The 17,700-nt window shown below is 41.9% G+C and overlaps 1 pseudogene; it reads left to right on the top strand.

The window, feature by feature from the left end:
* The first annotated feature begins 2,954 nt into the window (after positions 1-2,954).
* LOC101442964 (1-phosphatidylinositol 4,5-bisphosphate phosphodiesterase gamma-1-like) lies at positions 2,955-11,086 on the top strand (annotated as a pseudogene).
* Positions 11,087-17,700: the final 6,614 nt, after the last annotated feature.

The raw sequence follows: 17,700 nt of genomic DNA, 5'->3' as shown, positions 1-17,700 counted from the left end.
CTCAGCCTACATGTAATATCAGGTGTTAAAAATGCTTTTTGACCTTGAATAAAAGGGGGAAATGCAAAGGACAAATGAGTTTATATGACTATGAGTCTACAAAAAAAGAGTCGGGAGGTCATCAGAGGGGTTGCCCTTATGCACACCTCATCAGGGTCCCAGAGACAGCCAAAGTAGATACAAGCCCAGGTATTGATTTTTCTGAGGGCTATAGAGACCCACAGGTTCTACGGTCATGGCAGATGGAGTTCAGTGCCATGTCAGTTGGCCCTACTTTGGAGTTTGTGTTCCTGAGTGTGATGGAGTTGAACTCAGATGTGATCTTTGTTCACAAGCCTCTCCTGTTACTTTTACCAGATCTGTGGTTGGTGCTTGGGTTGAGTGTATACTCAGGGGACCTGAATCTCTGTACTGTCCATGTGATAGCCAGGCCCTGAGCTTCAACAGACTTGCAACTCCTACCCTCTGTTTTATTGGACTTACCCCAGCCAGCTAACAGGGAGGTGAAGAAGGTCAACCACCACACCAGGGAACCAAGAGTGCCTACAACTGAAAGCAGGAGAATTGCATGCATCATGAATGTGGAATCTAAGCCCCCTCTTGATATAAAGATGAAGTGGACATAACTATCCCAGGGTCCACAGGATGGAAAAATACAGTATGGATTAGAGTGGACTTACTGATATTCTATTCATGAACTATTGTGATTAGTAATTGGAAGAAAATGTAGCATTGATGTGGAGAAAGTGGCCACAGTAGCTGCTGAGAGTAGGGAGAGGGAAGAAGAGATATGATGTGGGGGCATTTTTAGGACTTGGAATTGTCCTGGGTGGTAGTGCAGGGACAGATGCTGGACATTGTATGTCCTGCCATGGCCCACTGGGTGGACTGAGGGGAAATATAAACTATAATGTAAACCATTATCAATGTGGTGCTGCAGTGCTCCAAAATGTATTCACCAAATGCAATGAATGTCCTCTGATTGTTGATATGGGAAGAGTGAGGTGATGGGGATGGGGAGTATATGAGGATCTCCCATTTTTTTAATGTAACATTAAAAAACAAAGACAAATAAACAAACAAAAACAAAAAAAAAACAAAAAAAGTGAAAGTATCAAAGGTGAAGGGAATCCTCTATAAGAGTGCCTGGAAAAGCTGCAGATCATAAGGATTTTTTGATTGTAAGGTGTAGGATTGTTTTTCTGGGTACTTTATATGATTGTACTGGAAGCCCTGACTGAGGTAGTCCTTCCAAGATTTTTTCAGATTAAATTACGTCAGGAAGAAAATAATAATAATAATTTCATTTATTTGATAAATCATTATATTGCTCTCATTCAAGTTGTGGTTAATTATTCTTCTTGTGGGTCAATTAGTTTCACTTTTTCCCCAAACCACAATAACTCTTCCTCCATATCCCCTCTCAATCATCTCACAATTGTGAGAAATTTTCTTGAGGGAAATGGAGCAAAGTATGACTCAGAACAGCCTATTAACATGGTGAAAAACATGTCAAAGTGCACGTCCTGCTTACAGTAGTAGTACAATTTCCCTGCTAAACACAAGAGGCAATACTTTTCTATTTTTGTTCTTTAATTGGTAACACTTGCCTCTATAATGTGGATAGATTTTGTCTATTTAGTGAAACATTATGTTAATGACTGGACAGAGTAATTAATAGCAAATCAGATTAAATTTTAATGTCTCTGTACAAGCCAAGGAGAAATTATCTCTATTAACCTGATAAGTACAAACTGTCACACTAGATTAGAAGAGCTCCAGCTTCAATTTGTACCTTCACCCTGCTGTTTTGACCAGATGGCTTACTGTTACTTCAGCAGCTGTTCAGGAAGAGGGAGAGGAAACCTGGAACAGACAAGTCTGGGGCAAGAAGAAGCAAAATGCTTCAGGCCTGATATGATGGAAGGTGCCAATGGTATCTGTATCAACATCAGGACCCATCCATGTTAAGTTTTCAATGTAAATGTGTCAGTCTGGGAGATATGGAAGGCAACAGGATTCTCAGAACAGTGGCACTACTGATTTTCAGTTGAAAGGCTATAATTGTGTTCCAGACCAGTGGGCCTTCCAGTAGAACTCCAGTGAGAAGAAAAAGAGAAGACTCCAAGTCTTAGTAAGTGGTGACTACTAAGAGACAGCAAAAAGAATTGGGATTCTATGTGGGGTTCAGAAGTTAATTGTAGTACAAACCAAGAATAGATGTAAACTGTATTCAAGGTGTCTTGGAAGGGGGCTCTAAAATCTCTAAAACTTTAACCCATTCTGCATGTTTTCTCTTCCCAAGCTCTACAGGCTCCTTAAATTCACCTTCTACCCTCAACTTCACCTGTATAGAAAATCATTAATCAATATGAAGACAAACATAATATTGGGGCATGGTGTCTGTTCTTAATACTCTTCTAGCTGGTCAAGATTGGGATTTAACAAAACTGATATAAAAATGTGTTTCATAGTAATACAAAACAGATAGGATGGGTTGGGTGACAAACTCATCAGAATTTAGATATATAAATTGGAGAAATCCCCTTTACAAAATCCCATGGAAAGTTGTGCATTTATTCATTTGATGCTAAAAACAAAATCACTGAAACTTATATTTTAATATCTTCTATAGGAACATAGCTACATTCTTTTGGATCTCTTCAACCGAGGTTAAAATTCATCTTTTGAGGATGGATTTGCTTTCTAGAAATGGCAAAGTGTTTTTTAGTTTGGTCAAATAAATAACATTGGAAATTAAGCTGAGTGGTATCATTCAAATGAGGTGAATTCTTTAACCATTATTTTTTAATATACAAGCTATTAAATGTTGTCCAGGCCCTTCAACCAAATCAAGAATGGTCAACATCTGAAGATCAGACAGACCAGCAGGGCTGAGATAAGATTTAAGAGAAACCTAAGTATTATGGAGCAAATTCAAGTGGATGGCCAAAATGTCAGGAAAATCTGGTAGGGTTAATAGTGGAGGTCAAGACAAGAAATTGGCAGAGGAGTTACATGACAGAGGTATAGAGTTAGAGTAGGAATTTGAAGGGAAAAATCAGAACCCTAGTCTCAGGGGCACTGGAGTATCAGTTGAGAAACCAAATAAGAAATTGGAGTTCTAGAAATTAGTTACAGGAAATAAAATAAGACCCTTCCAAGGTCACCAAGTAATGTTATGGAATGACAAATTCAGAATAAGCATACATTTCTAATGTTACTCCTGCTTAAGACTGGTATTTTTCCAAGAGCCTTGGACATAGCTGAGCCCACAAGGATTGTTGAGTGGCCCCAAACACAACTAAAATTGCAAAATTGCTTTGTGGTGAAGAAGTTGACCACATTATCCCTTCAGTACTTCAGAATGTCTATTCCATTAGCCTAGCTGGCTGGCATCATCATGTCTAGCATAGTAGCACAACTCCATTATTCTCATCCATAGTTAGATTTTTCACCCATTCTTGGGTCTCTTTTTTTTTCATTTTTTAAAAATATTACATTCAAAAAATATGAAGTCCCACTCAACCCCACCACCCCCACCCCCCACTCCCCCCACAGCAACACTCTCTCCCATCATCATGACACATCCATTGCATTTGGTAAGTACATCTCTGGGCATCACTGCACCTCATGGTCAGTGGTCCACATCATAGCCCATACTCTCCCACGTTCCATCCAGTGGGCCCTGGGGGGATCTACAATGTCCCGTAATTGTCCATGAAGCACCACCCAGGACAACTCCAAGTCCCGAAAACGCCTCCACATCTCATCTCTTCCTCCCATTCCCCGCACCCAGCAGCCACCATGGCCACTTTTCCCACACCAATGCCACATTTTCTCTGTGGACATTGGATTGGTTGTGTCCATTGCACATCTATGTCAAGAGGGGGCTTAGATTCCACATGGATACTGGATGCAATCCTCCTGCTTTCAGTTGTAGGCACTCTAGGCTCCATGGTGTGGTGGTTGACATTCTTCAACTCCATGTTAGCTTAGTGGGGTAAGTCCAATAAATCAGAGTGTAGGAGTTGAAGTCTGTTGAGGTTCAGGGCGTGGCTATCATATTGTCAGTCCAGAGATTCAAATCCTTTTGGGTCTCTTGAATGCTGAACTTGCCTCTAATAATTTTAGCACTTTTATTTCTTGGTCATATTAGAAAAACCATTTTCGACCCTGGTTACTATTCTGCACAAGAACACCTTGTTTTTTCCAGCTTCCTTTGAAAGTTCAAAACAAATGTCAAGTGTTTCCTGTTTTCATTCATCCCTCAAAATGTATTGACATCTTTACAGAAATTTTGCTCGTCTTGGGGTTTCTTTCAGAACAATCAGATGCTTCATACAAATTGAATTCTTAAACTATCATTCTTATAATTGCAAGGTATTGAGACTTTTAATGAAGCAAATCTCTGACTTTTTCAATATTTCATTAGTCTTGTGGATGACTAGATGACTAAATCATGCATCTTCATGATCACCTTTCCTAAACCTTCTGTGGCAGTCCAAATTCTTGCTCTTGACATTATTTATCCTCACATAAGCATCTCAACACATAGAGCTTCTCACTTGCAAATTCTCTTGACACAATATTCCATATTGATTCTTTAATCTATGTAATAACCACACATTTTTTTGTGGTTACATGAAAATAACATGCATTTCAACACCAATGCAAGACTGATGGGCTTACTTTGAAAGTTTTGTTCCTGAAAGTTAAAGCTTGTTAAGAGTTTTGCTTTGGCCATAGTTCCAAACATTGAGTAACAACTTCTCTTTGGGCCCGGTAGATGTAGCCTCAAGGATGATTATTTTAGAAATTAGGACACAAATGTTCTTTGTCTTTCAAGCATTTTGTAATCATCTTCCCAGGCAGGACTAGCTGAAAGTTATTGCCACATGGGTTTAGAGGTAGGCATTTAGGGTTTGGAAAGACTCTTCAGCCAGAGACTCAGCTTAGTTGCTAACATAAACCTATTATTACACCCTACAATATTTGTTATAATTGATCTCTTGAGTAATTACAGAATATAAATAGTAGTGGTTATGATGGTAAGCACTGGAGCTAGAACTGAATTTGAAACCCAACTTAACCACACACTAACTTGGTCGAGTGAATTATTTACTTCACTGAGCTACAGTTTCCTTATCTATATAATGAAAATAATATCCACCTTGCAAGTTTCCTAAGGCTTAAATGAGATCATGAATATAAAACACCTAGCATGGCACCTGGACACATTGAGCTCCCAATAAATATTAGCATTTTTATTAGCTACTATAATATTAATTGGGAGAAAGACCAGTTTAATTTAATGAAATTTAGAAAAGTTTTCAAAGCTATAAAGTAATACCACTATTAATATTGAATCTTTTTGCTCAGAAATTGTTATTGCCAACCATTCTCTGGTTTGGATGGACTTCAGAATGAAGAAACACGATTCCAGTACAATTAAACTTTATTTAATCAGCTGAGTATTGAGCTCAAATTTGGTCAGGGCAGTGATGGAAATGCCCCCTGGTGTTGCTGAACAAGCCTAGCCAAGGCACAAACCTGGCTGAGGCACCAGTGGAAGTGCCATCAATGTTACAGCTCAACCTGGGCCAAGGCACAAACCTGGCCAAGGTGCCAGTGGAAGCTCACAGCTCAGAGTTGCAGCCCAACTTGCCATTTGATGTTTGCCGTTACAGTTGGCTCAGCATTCTCAGCTTGGTGTTGTGTGTCACAGCTTGGTGTTCGGCTCAGGTCGACATTCATAGCTCAACTTGGCATTCATATGTCAACTTGGCATTCATAGCTTGATTTGGCATTTGCAGCTCACTTGGCATCTACAGTTTGACTTGGCATTGCAGCTCGACGTTCCTCTGGCTGGGGCAAAAATAGAATGTGCACTCATAGCTTTGGAGCCGCTCTTGATATAGATTAGCTGTGTGACCGTCTCTGGGGGTGGAGTCCTGGTTGCAATGTTCTGATTGGTCAATTACTGGTTCTGAGCAAGGGCACTGGCTAGAGTTTGAAAACCAGATTAGCATATTATGTAAACAGGGTATCTTAACTGGGAGATGCTAATTGGCTGACTACGAGAGGTGCTGACTCACTGACTATTAATTAAAGCAATGGATTCTATTGGCTGAAAACTCTCTTGACCTATTGGTTGATTCAGGATCTCTCATCTTATTGGTTAGCTCAGGATCCCTCTGCCTAGGAGGCCCAGACTCAGTTACCTGTTCACTCCTCCATTCCCCCCTTTTTCTCCTAAGGGAGATGGGGTGCACTTTTTGAGTCTGACTACTTCCTGCTGTATGGTGGCACAGTTAAAAGGGAGGGATGGTTGGAGCAAGGGGCTGAGCAAAGGGTCTGGCAGCCTAATCTAGTTTCCCCAAGGGAGGTTGGAGTACAAGCTAAGATTTAAGGGCAGTCACTTGAAGAATAGGTGGAGTGTAGAGTGGCTCTAAAAGCTACTTCCAGCAAGAATAGGCAGGAGCAAGAGAGGCAACACATAACTGTGCTTAAAGAAAGACAAGGATGCACAAGAGGAACACACACACACACTTCACAGAAAGGTCTGGAAAGGAGGAGGTCAGGGATCTCCAACATCAAGTGGACTTTTTCTGGAACATGTACTTGAAATCTTTGATGGCCTCCCAGGAATAGGTGGGGGCCTTCAGAATTTCAGGAGCAGGGCCCTGGAATCCTTAGAAGAGTGTATTTCTGGATTCAGCAAATCTAGTACTGAGCTGAAGCATCTGTCTGAAATATATGACCATAAATGAGAAACAGAGGTACCCATCTATCTAAACAAAAATATGGGGGAGCCCTGGACAGATCACAGATCCACTTGATGTACCAGACAGCCTAATCAAAACCAGTGCAGCAGGTGGCCTGCGACCAATAAATGCTGAGGTGATAGCAGACACTGATGCAGCCCCGGATCCTAAAAATTCGTTTCAAGCAAGGTCATTGGAAGGATGTGAAAAATCATTGACAAGACATGCCCATCTTGAACTTCCACTCCAGAATAACAACCCACATGGGATGGCACTGTATGATAGAGTTCTCACCACCCAAATTTTACTTTGTTTGGCATTTGCAAAGTCAGCTGCAGTCATTTGCCTCTAATCCAGTCACAGGAACAGGCCACTCTCTCCTGGATTCCATGATAGAGAGACCTCTGGTTTGACATCTCTGGAAACATTCACAGAAGCCCTGCTGACCAGAGACCAGTTCTCCAGTGAGTCCCTGCTGGAAGCTTATGCTTGCTGCCTGTGTATGGGCCCCTGCTGCACTGAGCTGGACTCTGGGATGGCCCACATAGGATGCTAGTCATTTACTGTGGACGCACATTTACCAAGATCAGGTTCTTGGAAGTCCTGCACACCATCAAGGAGCATGTCTTTGTGGTCTCAGAGCACCCAGTTATCCTATCCATCAAGGACCACTGCAGCTTTGTCCAGCAGAGGAACATGGACCACCACTTCAGGAAGGTGCTCAGGGACACGCTTCTCCCCAAGCCTGTGTACATAGCAACCAATAGGCTCCCCTCCACCAACCAGCCCAAGAGGAAGATGCTCATCAAGCACAAGAAGCTAACTGAGTTAATGACTGTTAGGAGGGTTCCAGCTCAGTGATGTACTCTGAGAAAAACATCAGCAATTCCATCAAGAATGGCATTCTCCAAACTCAGCATGTAAATGCAATGCCTTCCCCCCAGCGTGGGACATGACACCCGGGGATGAGCCTCCCTGGCACCGAGGGATCACTACCAAGTACTAGCTGATGATGCAACTAGAAAATGACCTTGAATTAAAGGTTCAATGTGGACCAGCAGAATATCCCTGTCTACATATAATAACAGGAGTTAAAAATGCTGTTTGACCTAAACTAAGGGGGAAATGGAAAGGACAAATGAGTTTATATGGCTATGAGTCTCTAAAAAAGAGTCTGGAGGTTGTCAGAAGGATTATCCTTATGCACACCTCAGCAGAGTCTCAGAGACAGATAAAGTAGATACAAGCCCAGGTATTGATCGCTTTGAGGGCTAAAGAGACCCACAGGTTCTATGGTCATGGCAGATGGGGTTCACTGCCATGTCAGTTGGCCCTTCTTTGGAGCTGGTGTTTCTGCGTGATGGAGCTGGACTCAGATGGGATCTCTTTTCACAAGACTTTCATGCTACTTTACTGGAATTGTAGTTGGTGCTGGGGCTTAAGATATATCTAGGGGATCTGAATCTCTGGACTGACAATATGATAGCCAGGCCCTGACCTCAACAGACTACAGCTCCTACACTCTGATTTATTGGACTTACCCCACTAAGCTAACATGGAGTTGAAGAATGTCAACCACCACACCATGGAGCCTAGAGTGCCTACAACTGAAAGCAGGAGGATTGCATCCAATATCCACGTGGAATCTAAACCCCCTCTTGACATAGATGTGCAATGGACACAGCCAGGCCAAGGTCCACAGGAGGGAGGAATACAGTGGGGATCAGAGTGGACTTAATGATATTCTATTCATGAACTATTGTGGTTAGTAATCGAGAAGGTGTGGCATTGATGTGGAGAAAGTGGCCATGGTGGCTGCTGGTTGTGGGGAAGTGGAGGAAGAGAAGAGATGTGGAGGCATTCTCAGGACTTGGAGTTATCCTGAGTGGTGCCCCAGGGACAATTGCCAGATGTTGTGTGTCCTCCCATGGCCCATTGAATGGAATGTAGGAAAGTGTGGGCTATGGTGTGGAACACGGGACATGGGGTGCAGCGATGCCCGGAGATGTACTCACCAGACGCAATGGATGTGACATGATGATGGGGGAGAGTGTTGTTGGGGGGGGAGTGGTGGGGTGGGGGCGGTGGGGGCGAATGGGGACCTCATGTATATTTTTTAATGTAATATCTTTTTAAAAAATGAATAAATTGAGTAGAATTTGAAAAAAAATTAAAATAAAATAAAAAAGAATGGCATTCTCTATCTGCTTAATTCTTCCAGTAACATATGCTTGTTTCAAAGATTAAGCCATCCATGTCTAAGTATGTACAGCCAGTAGAGTGAACGACAATTGGTACTGCCACTACTTAGTTCTGTCTGGCAGTATGATCTACTTAATCTGAGGAGACCAGCAGTGCTCGGGGCAATGAGAATGAGAAGGACCCCAAGGAGGTCAGTGACAGCGCAGAGCTGTATCCAATGAGAAGTGGCTCCACATCAAGCTCGGGGCAGGATGGGATGGGTGGCACATTGACGAGTGCTTGCTCATCAAGTAATGCATTGAGAATGGCACTCTGGACAGCTTCTTCCTCTTTTGTGAGAGTGAGACCTTTATAGTGACTACACTCTCTCTTTGTGGAAGAACAGGAAAATATAGCACTGCTATATTCACTCCCAGAAGGATGTTGGGATCCCAAAGTTCTTCCCAACAAACAACCTCATCTTTAATTTCCTCTATGACCTCAACACACACTACCAGCAGGTGTCCCTGTGCTATAATGAGTTCAAGATGCACCTTTAAGAGGCTGCCCCTCAGAGCAAAGCTCATGAGAGCAAAAAGTGATACCGCACGAGCCTGACCAAAACACCCCTTGGGCAGCTGTGGCTATGCTGCAGCCCAAGGAGGTCAGCTTGCACTCAGCAGGTACTGCACTTCTTGACCAAAGTTTGCACACTTTGGACAGTCTCCAGACATTCAATGACAAGAGTCCTGAGGAAGTATTTACTGTAATACAGTATCCTCTGGAATGGCACTGCAAGCAAATGGATCATTTTTGGGACTCACTTTCAACTCTAACTTTTCATTGGTTGGACACCTCTTAAAATAGTATAGGCATCCTTCACCTGCTATTGTTTCAAGAACAGTCAGAATTTTGCTTACATTGTTAACTTTGGTTAATAGGGGAATACCCAGAGCATGACTCATCTAGCAGTCTTACTCAGTGTCAGAGAAAGCCCTAAGTTGCTGCAGCCTAAAACATAGAAAAGTCTCTGCTTCTTACTGATATTTCAGTGGAAAATATTCCTATGGATACATATCTCAGTCACCACAGTGACCTAAGCTATAGGACACTCAAAGATAATCAGCTGTAGTCCTCTTCCAAAGGTTCTGAAGGGTACCTTGCAGTCACTGATCCAACTTTGAGTCAAACCAGTCCCCAAGCAATGAAATCCATGTGCCTGGACATGGGACAGACCTCCCAGGCCAACACCAAGAAACTGCTTGAGAGAAGCGGACTTGGTCCAGTGGTTAGGGTGTCTGTCTACCACATGGGAGGTCCACAGTTCAAACCCCGGGCCTCCATGTGGAGCTGGCCCACACACAGTGCTGATGCGCGCAAGGAGTGCCATACCACGCAGGGGTGTCCTCCGTGTAGGGGAGCCCCATGCGCAAGGAGTGCGCCCAGTAAGGAGATAAGGAGAGCCACCCAGTGTGAAAAAAAGTGCAGCCTCCCCAAGAATGGCGGCACACACACAAAGAACTGACACAACAAGATGACGCAACAAAAAGAAACACAGATTCCTGTGCCACTGACAACAGAAGTGGGACAAAGAACACACAGCAAATAGATACAGAGAACAGACAACTGAAGCCGGGGAGGGGGAGAGAGAGAAGAGGAGATAAATAAATAAACAAACAAATAAATAAATCTTTAGAAAAGAGAGAGAGAGACATAGATTCCCATGCCGCTGACAATAGCAAAAGTGGACAAATAGAACATGCAGCAAACAGACACAGAGAACAGACAACTAGGGTGGGGTGGGGTGGGGCGGGGGAAGGGGAGAGAAATAAATAAAATAAATCTTAAAAAAAAAAGAAACTGCTTGGAACAAGGAAAAGTTTTGTCACTTGATATCAGATACAAAAGCACAGAAAATACAAGAAATGGAACCCAGAATCACAACACTCCCAGTTTTTCTGCAAGGTTCCAGATTTACCTATTGATTTCTATTTAACCAGCTTGTTCCCTTCAATTAAGAGAAGACTAGTACAGAACATGCCCACCATCAGGACATGTTATCCCTCCTGGAAACCAAGGCTGAGAAATATGTGAGCAAGGCCAAGAGCAAGAAGAATCTCCAGTACAACCAGCTGTAGCTCTCCCACATCAACCCCAAGAGCCAGTGGCTGGACTCCTCCAGTTATGATCCCTTGCCCATGTGGATCTGTGGCAGCCAGCTCATGGCCCTCCACCTCCAGGCCCCAGACAAGCAGATGCAGGTGAACTAGGTGCTCTTCCTGCCCAGTGGGCACTCGCATGACATCAGAGTGCCAATTCTGAACAGAGTCCAATAAGTGAGAAGCACCCACTGTTTACAGTGGTGTCATCCTGGGAATTAAAGACAATTTAACAAGAGCTTTGGTTTACATTCTTATGGCAAAATGTTTTCACTGCCAAGGACTTTGCCCATGTTAAACAGCCATTTGCTGTTTGTTTGGAATTGGCAACAGAGTTCTCACCAAAACTTCATCAGTTCCATTCAACCTCACATATATATTTTTAATGTAATATTATTACAAAGTCAATAAAAAATAAAAAAATTAAAAAAAAAAAACTTCATCAGTTCATGCTGAATGAGATGCTGCTTTTGGATATTAATACACATGAAGCTGGAACTGGGCAATCTGGAGAAAGACTGCCTTCCGGACTTATTAGTAAGGTTGGAGGATATCTAGAAATGAGACTTCCCAATATTTCTCCCATCAAGCTATAACTGAGGAGTGTGTAGTCTCCATGTTAAACTAGACAGAAAATGAATACTTTATACTGCAAGTTCCTACACTTCTGCTTCAGAGCAATCCATATGTAAAGCCTGGACAGCCTCCAGCTACACATAAAAAAACCTCCAAAACCCAAAGAAAGTAGATGGACTGAACGCTGTGTGACTGGACAAGATCTTTCACTTCCAGATCAGTAACCCTGAGTTGCCCTCCTGTGCTTCACAGTCTATGAGGAAGACATGTTTAGTGACCAGAACTTACTGGCTCAGGCCACCCCCCCAACCAAAGTCCTGAAGATAGGGTACAGAGTTATGCCTTTGAAGAACAACTACAGCAAAGACCTAGTTTCACAGCCTGGAGCCAAAATCCAAGCCCTTCTTCTTACTGTTCTAGTTATCCTGGTAAAATATACCATGGATGAATCTGATCAACCAATTCCCCAGAAATACCTAGCAGAAGCCAGTATTGTACTCCCCAAAGTCCTTCTTGCTGTGCATAACCTGCTGGATGAGGATTCTCTCAAGGTCCTTCCAGCAGCTATTTTGTTTTTCTGCTAGGTTGATGATTCAACTCTTTATTGCCTAATATGGCATACCTCAACTTCCCCTGAGAGTTCACACCTTCATTCTTAAAGGAGTGCTGAAGGATGATGGTCATTCTTCTGTAGCTTCCTACCTGACAATGTGTAAAACCCTCCTGCTATTCTATCATGGTTGGAAGAAGACAAATCTGGAAACCTGGATGAAGCTGGATGAAAACCCTGTATGGTTAGCAAAATGCTGATTCTGGAAGAAATAAAATTAATTAGAAATTTGAGGATATAGAGTTCCACAAAAATAGAAAACCCCAGGTGTCTATAAAGGTTGCATCTTCCCAAAGTTGATGGGCTTTATTTTGCAGGGGTTCATCAGAAACTGTCTTACAGGTCCTGGGTGAGAAAAGGTTACCCACAGACTATCTTGAAGGTGATAAACTGAAGTGGATTCTAGTTACCTTACTTGCTGTTCCCTTCCTGGTGGGAAAATGTTTAGCCCTCGCAGGATGGCATGTGGGTTTTCCAGTTCTCCCCAGTATATGAGTGGGACAGGTTTTGGAATAAGGGCTAGGAGGGAGACTTGGATGAAGTACGTTAAACACTTCTAATGCTAGGTATAACATATCAAATAAACTTAACGTTTTAGTACTTTGCTTTTACCTCTACATCTTTACCATGAAAACATTAATTAACAGGCATTTTACTTTAGCAGTACAGTAAACTACTTCTTCCATTATTTTATGTAATCTGAAGATTCCCAATAGAGTTAAGATTTTCTCCCTTTACCACCACTTTAATGTACAAATTGAGGTGGCCTCTAACAGTTTTTTCAATTACAAAGCTACTTTTAATTATTAGCATCAAATCAGTTTCTACTTAATAGTGACTTGCTGGAATTAGCCTTTAAAATATTTCAGTTTAAACATTGCTTTTAAAAACTTCTTATAACTATCCTTAACTGCATAGACAATAGTTGCTTCATCTCAAGACAAATTCTACCTTCACAAAACACATTCCTCTGCTTGATGCTACCTTTTGAAATACCTTCTACAACTTTCAATATGCATTCAAGTTTTGTCCTACATACTTCCATTCTTTAATTAATGAAAACCAGCAATCTTATCTTAGGGAAAAAACCTTACCAAATTTTAGTCAGCACTCCCACAAAGCTTTTACTTAATATTTACTTAAGTCTCATAATCCTTACTCTGTTCCGTGAAAAAAGAATAAAGTATTCATCTCAATTTAGGCATTTCAAAGATTTCCATACTTTATCAATATAAGTGCTTATTTAATTTTTAGTCATCTGAATAGAGGTCTCTTAAGAATTTTCATTTGTCAATTTAATATTACCACTCAGAGGTATTAAAACATACACTGAAGAGTGACAGCAAGATGGTTGTGGAGTAAAGAGCTCCTAGAGTTGGCTCTTGCTACAGGGCAGTTAGTAAGCACCCAGAGCTCTCAGGATCTAACTGAAGCACCTGTTTGGGGGCTTCAGGAGGCCAGAAGGGAATCCAGAAACATCCTTGAAGGAATGGAAGAAGGAGGTTGCCCATCTGCAGAGAAGACTCGTAAGTAGAGTGCTCCAAGCCACGGATGCCAGTGCCCATCCTCCATTGGAGGCACAAGCTGCCTCAGGAGCTATTACGTGGCTGGAATTGAAAGCTCCACTTCCCAAAAATGGGGGAGGAAGAGACGGTTGGGCACCAGCTTCAGCTATAGATGAGTAAATTCAGCGGGCTAAAGTATAATCCTGACAACAGCTGAAGTTTGAGCCTGCCCAAGTCAGAAAGAGGCCAGAAGCTGCCATCATAACTTCACACCTGGCACAAGAGAAAGTGGGACAGGCTGAAAATCCCAGTGCTGATGCTGACCAGCTTCTTTCCATCCAGGTCAGATTGCAGGTCTAGTCAAAGACCCAGTGACACCACTGAAAGGGAGGAAGCTACACGGACCTGTGCCAGCCTCTCCAGGAAATTCTCAGACAAACCTCGGAGGCCAGTGATTGTCCTACTCTGGTGCTGCAATCCACCTCAGGAGCTGTTCTGAGACCACAAGTGGAAGCTCAATTTCCCAAAAACAGGGAAGGAGGAGATGGTTGGTGGCAGATTTCAGCTACTGATTGGTAGAATTGAAAAGCTGGGGTGTGAATCTGCCCAAGTCAGAAAAAGGCCAGTGGACACCATTTTGACTCCACCCACAGCCTGAGGGGAAGCTGGTCGGATCAAATGTCACAGGGACCTTAGGAACTAGTTTCTTTCACATAGATTAGCCTGCAGCCCTAGCCTAAGCTTCAGGCCCACCTCTGGCAGAGTGGAGGCTGGCTAGCTCAACACCAGTCTGTCCAAGTAACTGAGGTACCTTTCTCTGGCACAAACTGAATAATTAAAAGTCTATTGGGGCAACTGCAGTCATCTTGGACCTGCACTGCATAGATTGCTGCCCACACCTGCAGTTCAATCCATGCCCCAGGCAGGGGAGGAAGGGGCATGAGGCTTCATCAGTCTCTCTGGGCAACTACACTCTAGGCCTGCATGACTTGGATTATTCCACACAATTGTGACTCTGGGAAAGGAGAAAGTTGGGAGAAGCTTCATTGATCCCTGGGGCAATGAGGACAGCTTGAGTCTCCACAGTTTATAGCACCTGTTACATCTTTGGCTCCTACTGCAACAAGACTGTCTTTCAAAAATGAGGGTGAAATTAGACTATTCACAGATAAGCAGAAACTGAGAGGATTTCTAAGCAAGAGACCAGAATTTCAGGAAATACTAAAGGGTGTGCTAGATCCTGAAAAGAAAAGTCAGAAGAAGAGGCCTGGAAGTGAGTCTGGAAATGAAGATTATATCAATAAAAGTAACTAAAACTGTCAAAGAGTGGTGAAACTAAAATATGACAGATAAAAATCAAATAGGAAAAAACTAAACCAATGCTGTAAAGCACTTATATTCAGAAAACTGCGACCCAATATTAAAAGAAATCAAAAAAGTCCTAAATAAATGGAAGAACATTCCATGCTCATGGATTGGAAGACTAAATATCATTAAGATATCAATTCTACTCAAATTGATATACAGATTCAATGCAACCCTGATGAAAATTCCACCAACTTTTAAAAAAAAATTGAAAACACAATTAGTGAATTTATTTGGAATGGTAAGTGGTCCTGAATAGCCAGAAACATAATAAAAGGAAAAGTGAACACTCATCTCCAGAATTTAAATCATACTACCAAGCTATAGTGGTAAAAACAGCATGTTACTGGCATAAAGACAGAAACATAGAACAATGGAACCAAATTGATGACTCAAAAACAGACCCTCACATGTATGGTCAAGTGACTTTTGACTAACCTGTCACACCCACACAGCTCAGGCAATAAAATGGTGCTGAAAGAACTGGATATCTATAGCCAAAAGAAGGAAAGAGGACCTCAGTCTCACATCTTGTCCAAAAATTAACTTAAAATGGATCAAAAACCTGAAAATCAAAGCAAGAATCACAAAACATCTAGAAGAAATTGTAGGAAATTATCTTCAAGATATGATGGTAGGTGTTGGATTCTTAATGAATGTAAGAGAAAGACCGAGATGGACTACTGATATTTAACATATGTAGAAGTATTAATTAGTTTACTGTAAAATTGTAGAAATGCATAGAATGGATGGTAAAAATAGTAATAGCTGGTTTATATTATAAATGAGGTTGTGGCTAAAAATGGTAGTCTAGGGATGTAAATGCCAATTGAGAGAATGCTTGAGAATAATCTAGGAACTGAATAGCACAGTAAACCAATAGGTGGATGAGAATTGCGGTTGATGGTACAGATGCAAGAGTGTCCTTTGTGAGCTAGAGCAAATGTATATCACTACTGCAGGGTGTTGGGAACACATGAGAAAAATACAACTGGAATGACCTATGGACCATGGTTAGCAGTGATGATATAATATTCTTGCATCTATGCCAAAGATGTATTGTGTTGATAAAGAGCAGTATGGAAATGTGAGCCAAATGTATACTATGGACATGGTTACAATCAGATGATATTATCTAATCTAAAACAAATGTCCCACCACAGTTTGTTGTGTTGATAGAGGTGCATTGTTTGGGAATTCTGCACATGTACATGATTGTTTTATAAGTTTACAATTTCTTTCATAAAAAAGATTTGAAAAAAAATAATAAGGTGTTTGGTGGAAAAACACACCAAAGGTAAGATAAAAACTATAATTAGTAGTAAGATTTTGATGATATTCTTTTGTAATTTGTAAAAAACATCTCATGTAAATGCAAGGTGTTGAAGGAGGGCTGATGTATGGGACCCCTGTATGATGTTATGCATGTTTTCTTTGTGAGTTCACAACTTTTGCTATACACTTAATTGTTTATGTATGTTCATATATAATTGACATAAAGATAATAATAATAGGGAGAGTGGGGTGAAAATACTTTGGTTAGTAGTAATATTTTGACAATGCTCTCTAATCATTCATTAAAAAGATTTAGGAGGCGGGGCAAGATAGCATCTGAGTAAGTGGACCTCATAATCTCTCCTGCAAAGAAGTGGCTGAGTAGGGTCAAAGTTCTGCTGGAGCTGGTTGTTTCAGGGGCTTGCAGGGAAGGAGGTGTCTGGACGACATTTGGTGAGACAGTGACAGAAGAGGTTCTTGCAAGAAGTAGAATTTTGCATTTCTGACTTGGAGGTCAGAAGTTTTGGATGGGACCCTTCCCGCTAGGGCTAGAGGCTGTGGCGATTGCTGAAAACGTTGTTGTGATGTAGCGTTCCCAAACCCCGTGTTTACTGGATGTATGGTGTCCGGGTTCGTATTCCCTAAACCCTGGTAGCCCACACTCCACAGACTCACACACCTTGAGTCTGCAGTATCCCAGACTTCCCATTCCCAAATCTAGTGTGCCCTGAGGTCCGTCTGGTGTCCATGATTACCCTAGCCTTCCATGTTTTGTTTGTTTGTTTCTCTTTGAGCTGGAGGAGTGTACCAGCTGACTTGGGGAGAATCTGGGAAGAAGAGAGAACCAAATCTGCAGAGAAAGCCCAATTTACCTAAACGTCCTGGGATAGGAAACTTGGTCTGGGAGAAGGTGAAGTCAGAAAATCAATTAGACCTCCCGTAGCACACCTAAGGGGGAGGGACTGTAGAATGTGCTATCCAAGCTTCCAATAGCATATTTGGGGTTTCTGGTGAGGTGTAGGTGCTCTCACACTGGAAATAAAGAGTCATTGTCTTCTGTATTGAGCTGGTTCACCAAGGACCCACTTGAAACTCCTACTGGACACCTCATGCAGCTTTCCTGCTGTTCTGGGAGAGAGGGAGGTGAGGAGGGGAGAAAGGGGGAATGTCAGATCCCTAAGAATCTCATTTAACTGCTAAGAGGATTCCTAGCTTGAAACTTTTGTTCTTTTTTTGTTTGTTTATTTGTTATGATTGCTATT

Source organism: Dasypus novemcinctus, chromosome X (genome assembly GCF_030445035.2).
Source record: "Dasypus novemcinctus isolate mDasNov1 chromosome X, mDasNov1.1.hap2, whole genome shotgun sequence".
Classification (NCBI taxonomy): domain Eukaryota; kingdom Metazoa; phylum Chordata; class Mammalia; order Cingulata; family Dasypodidae; genus Dasypus; species Dasypus novemcinctus.
Note: the sequence above shows the minus strand (reverse complement) of the source record. Positions and strands in the feature narration are given on the sequence as shown.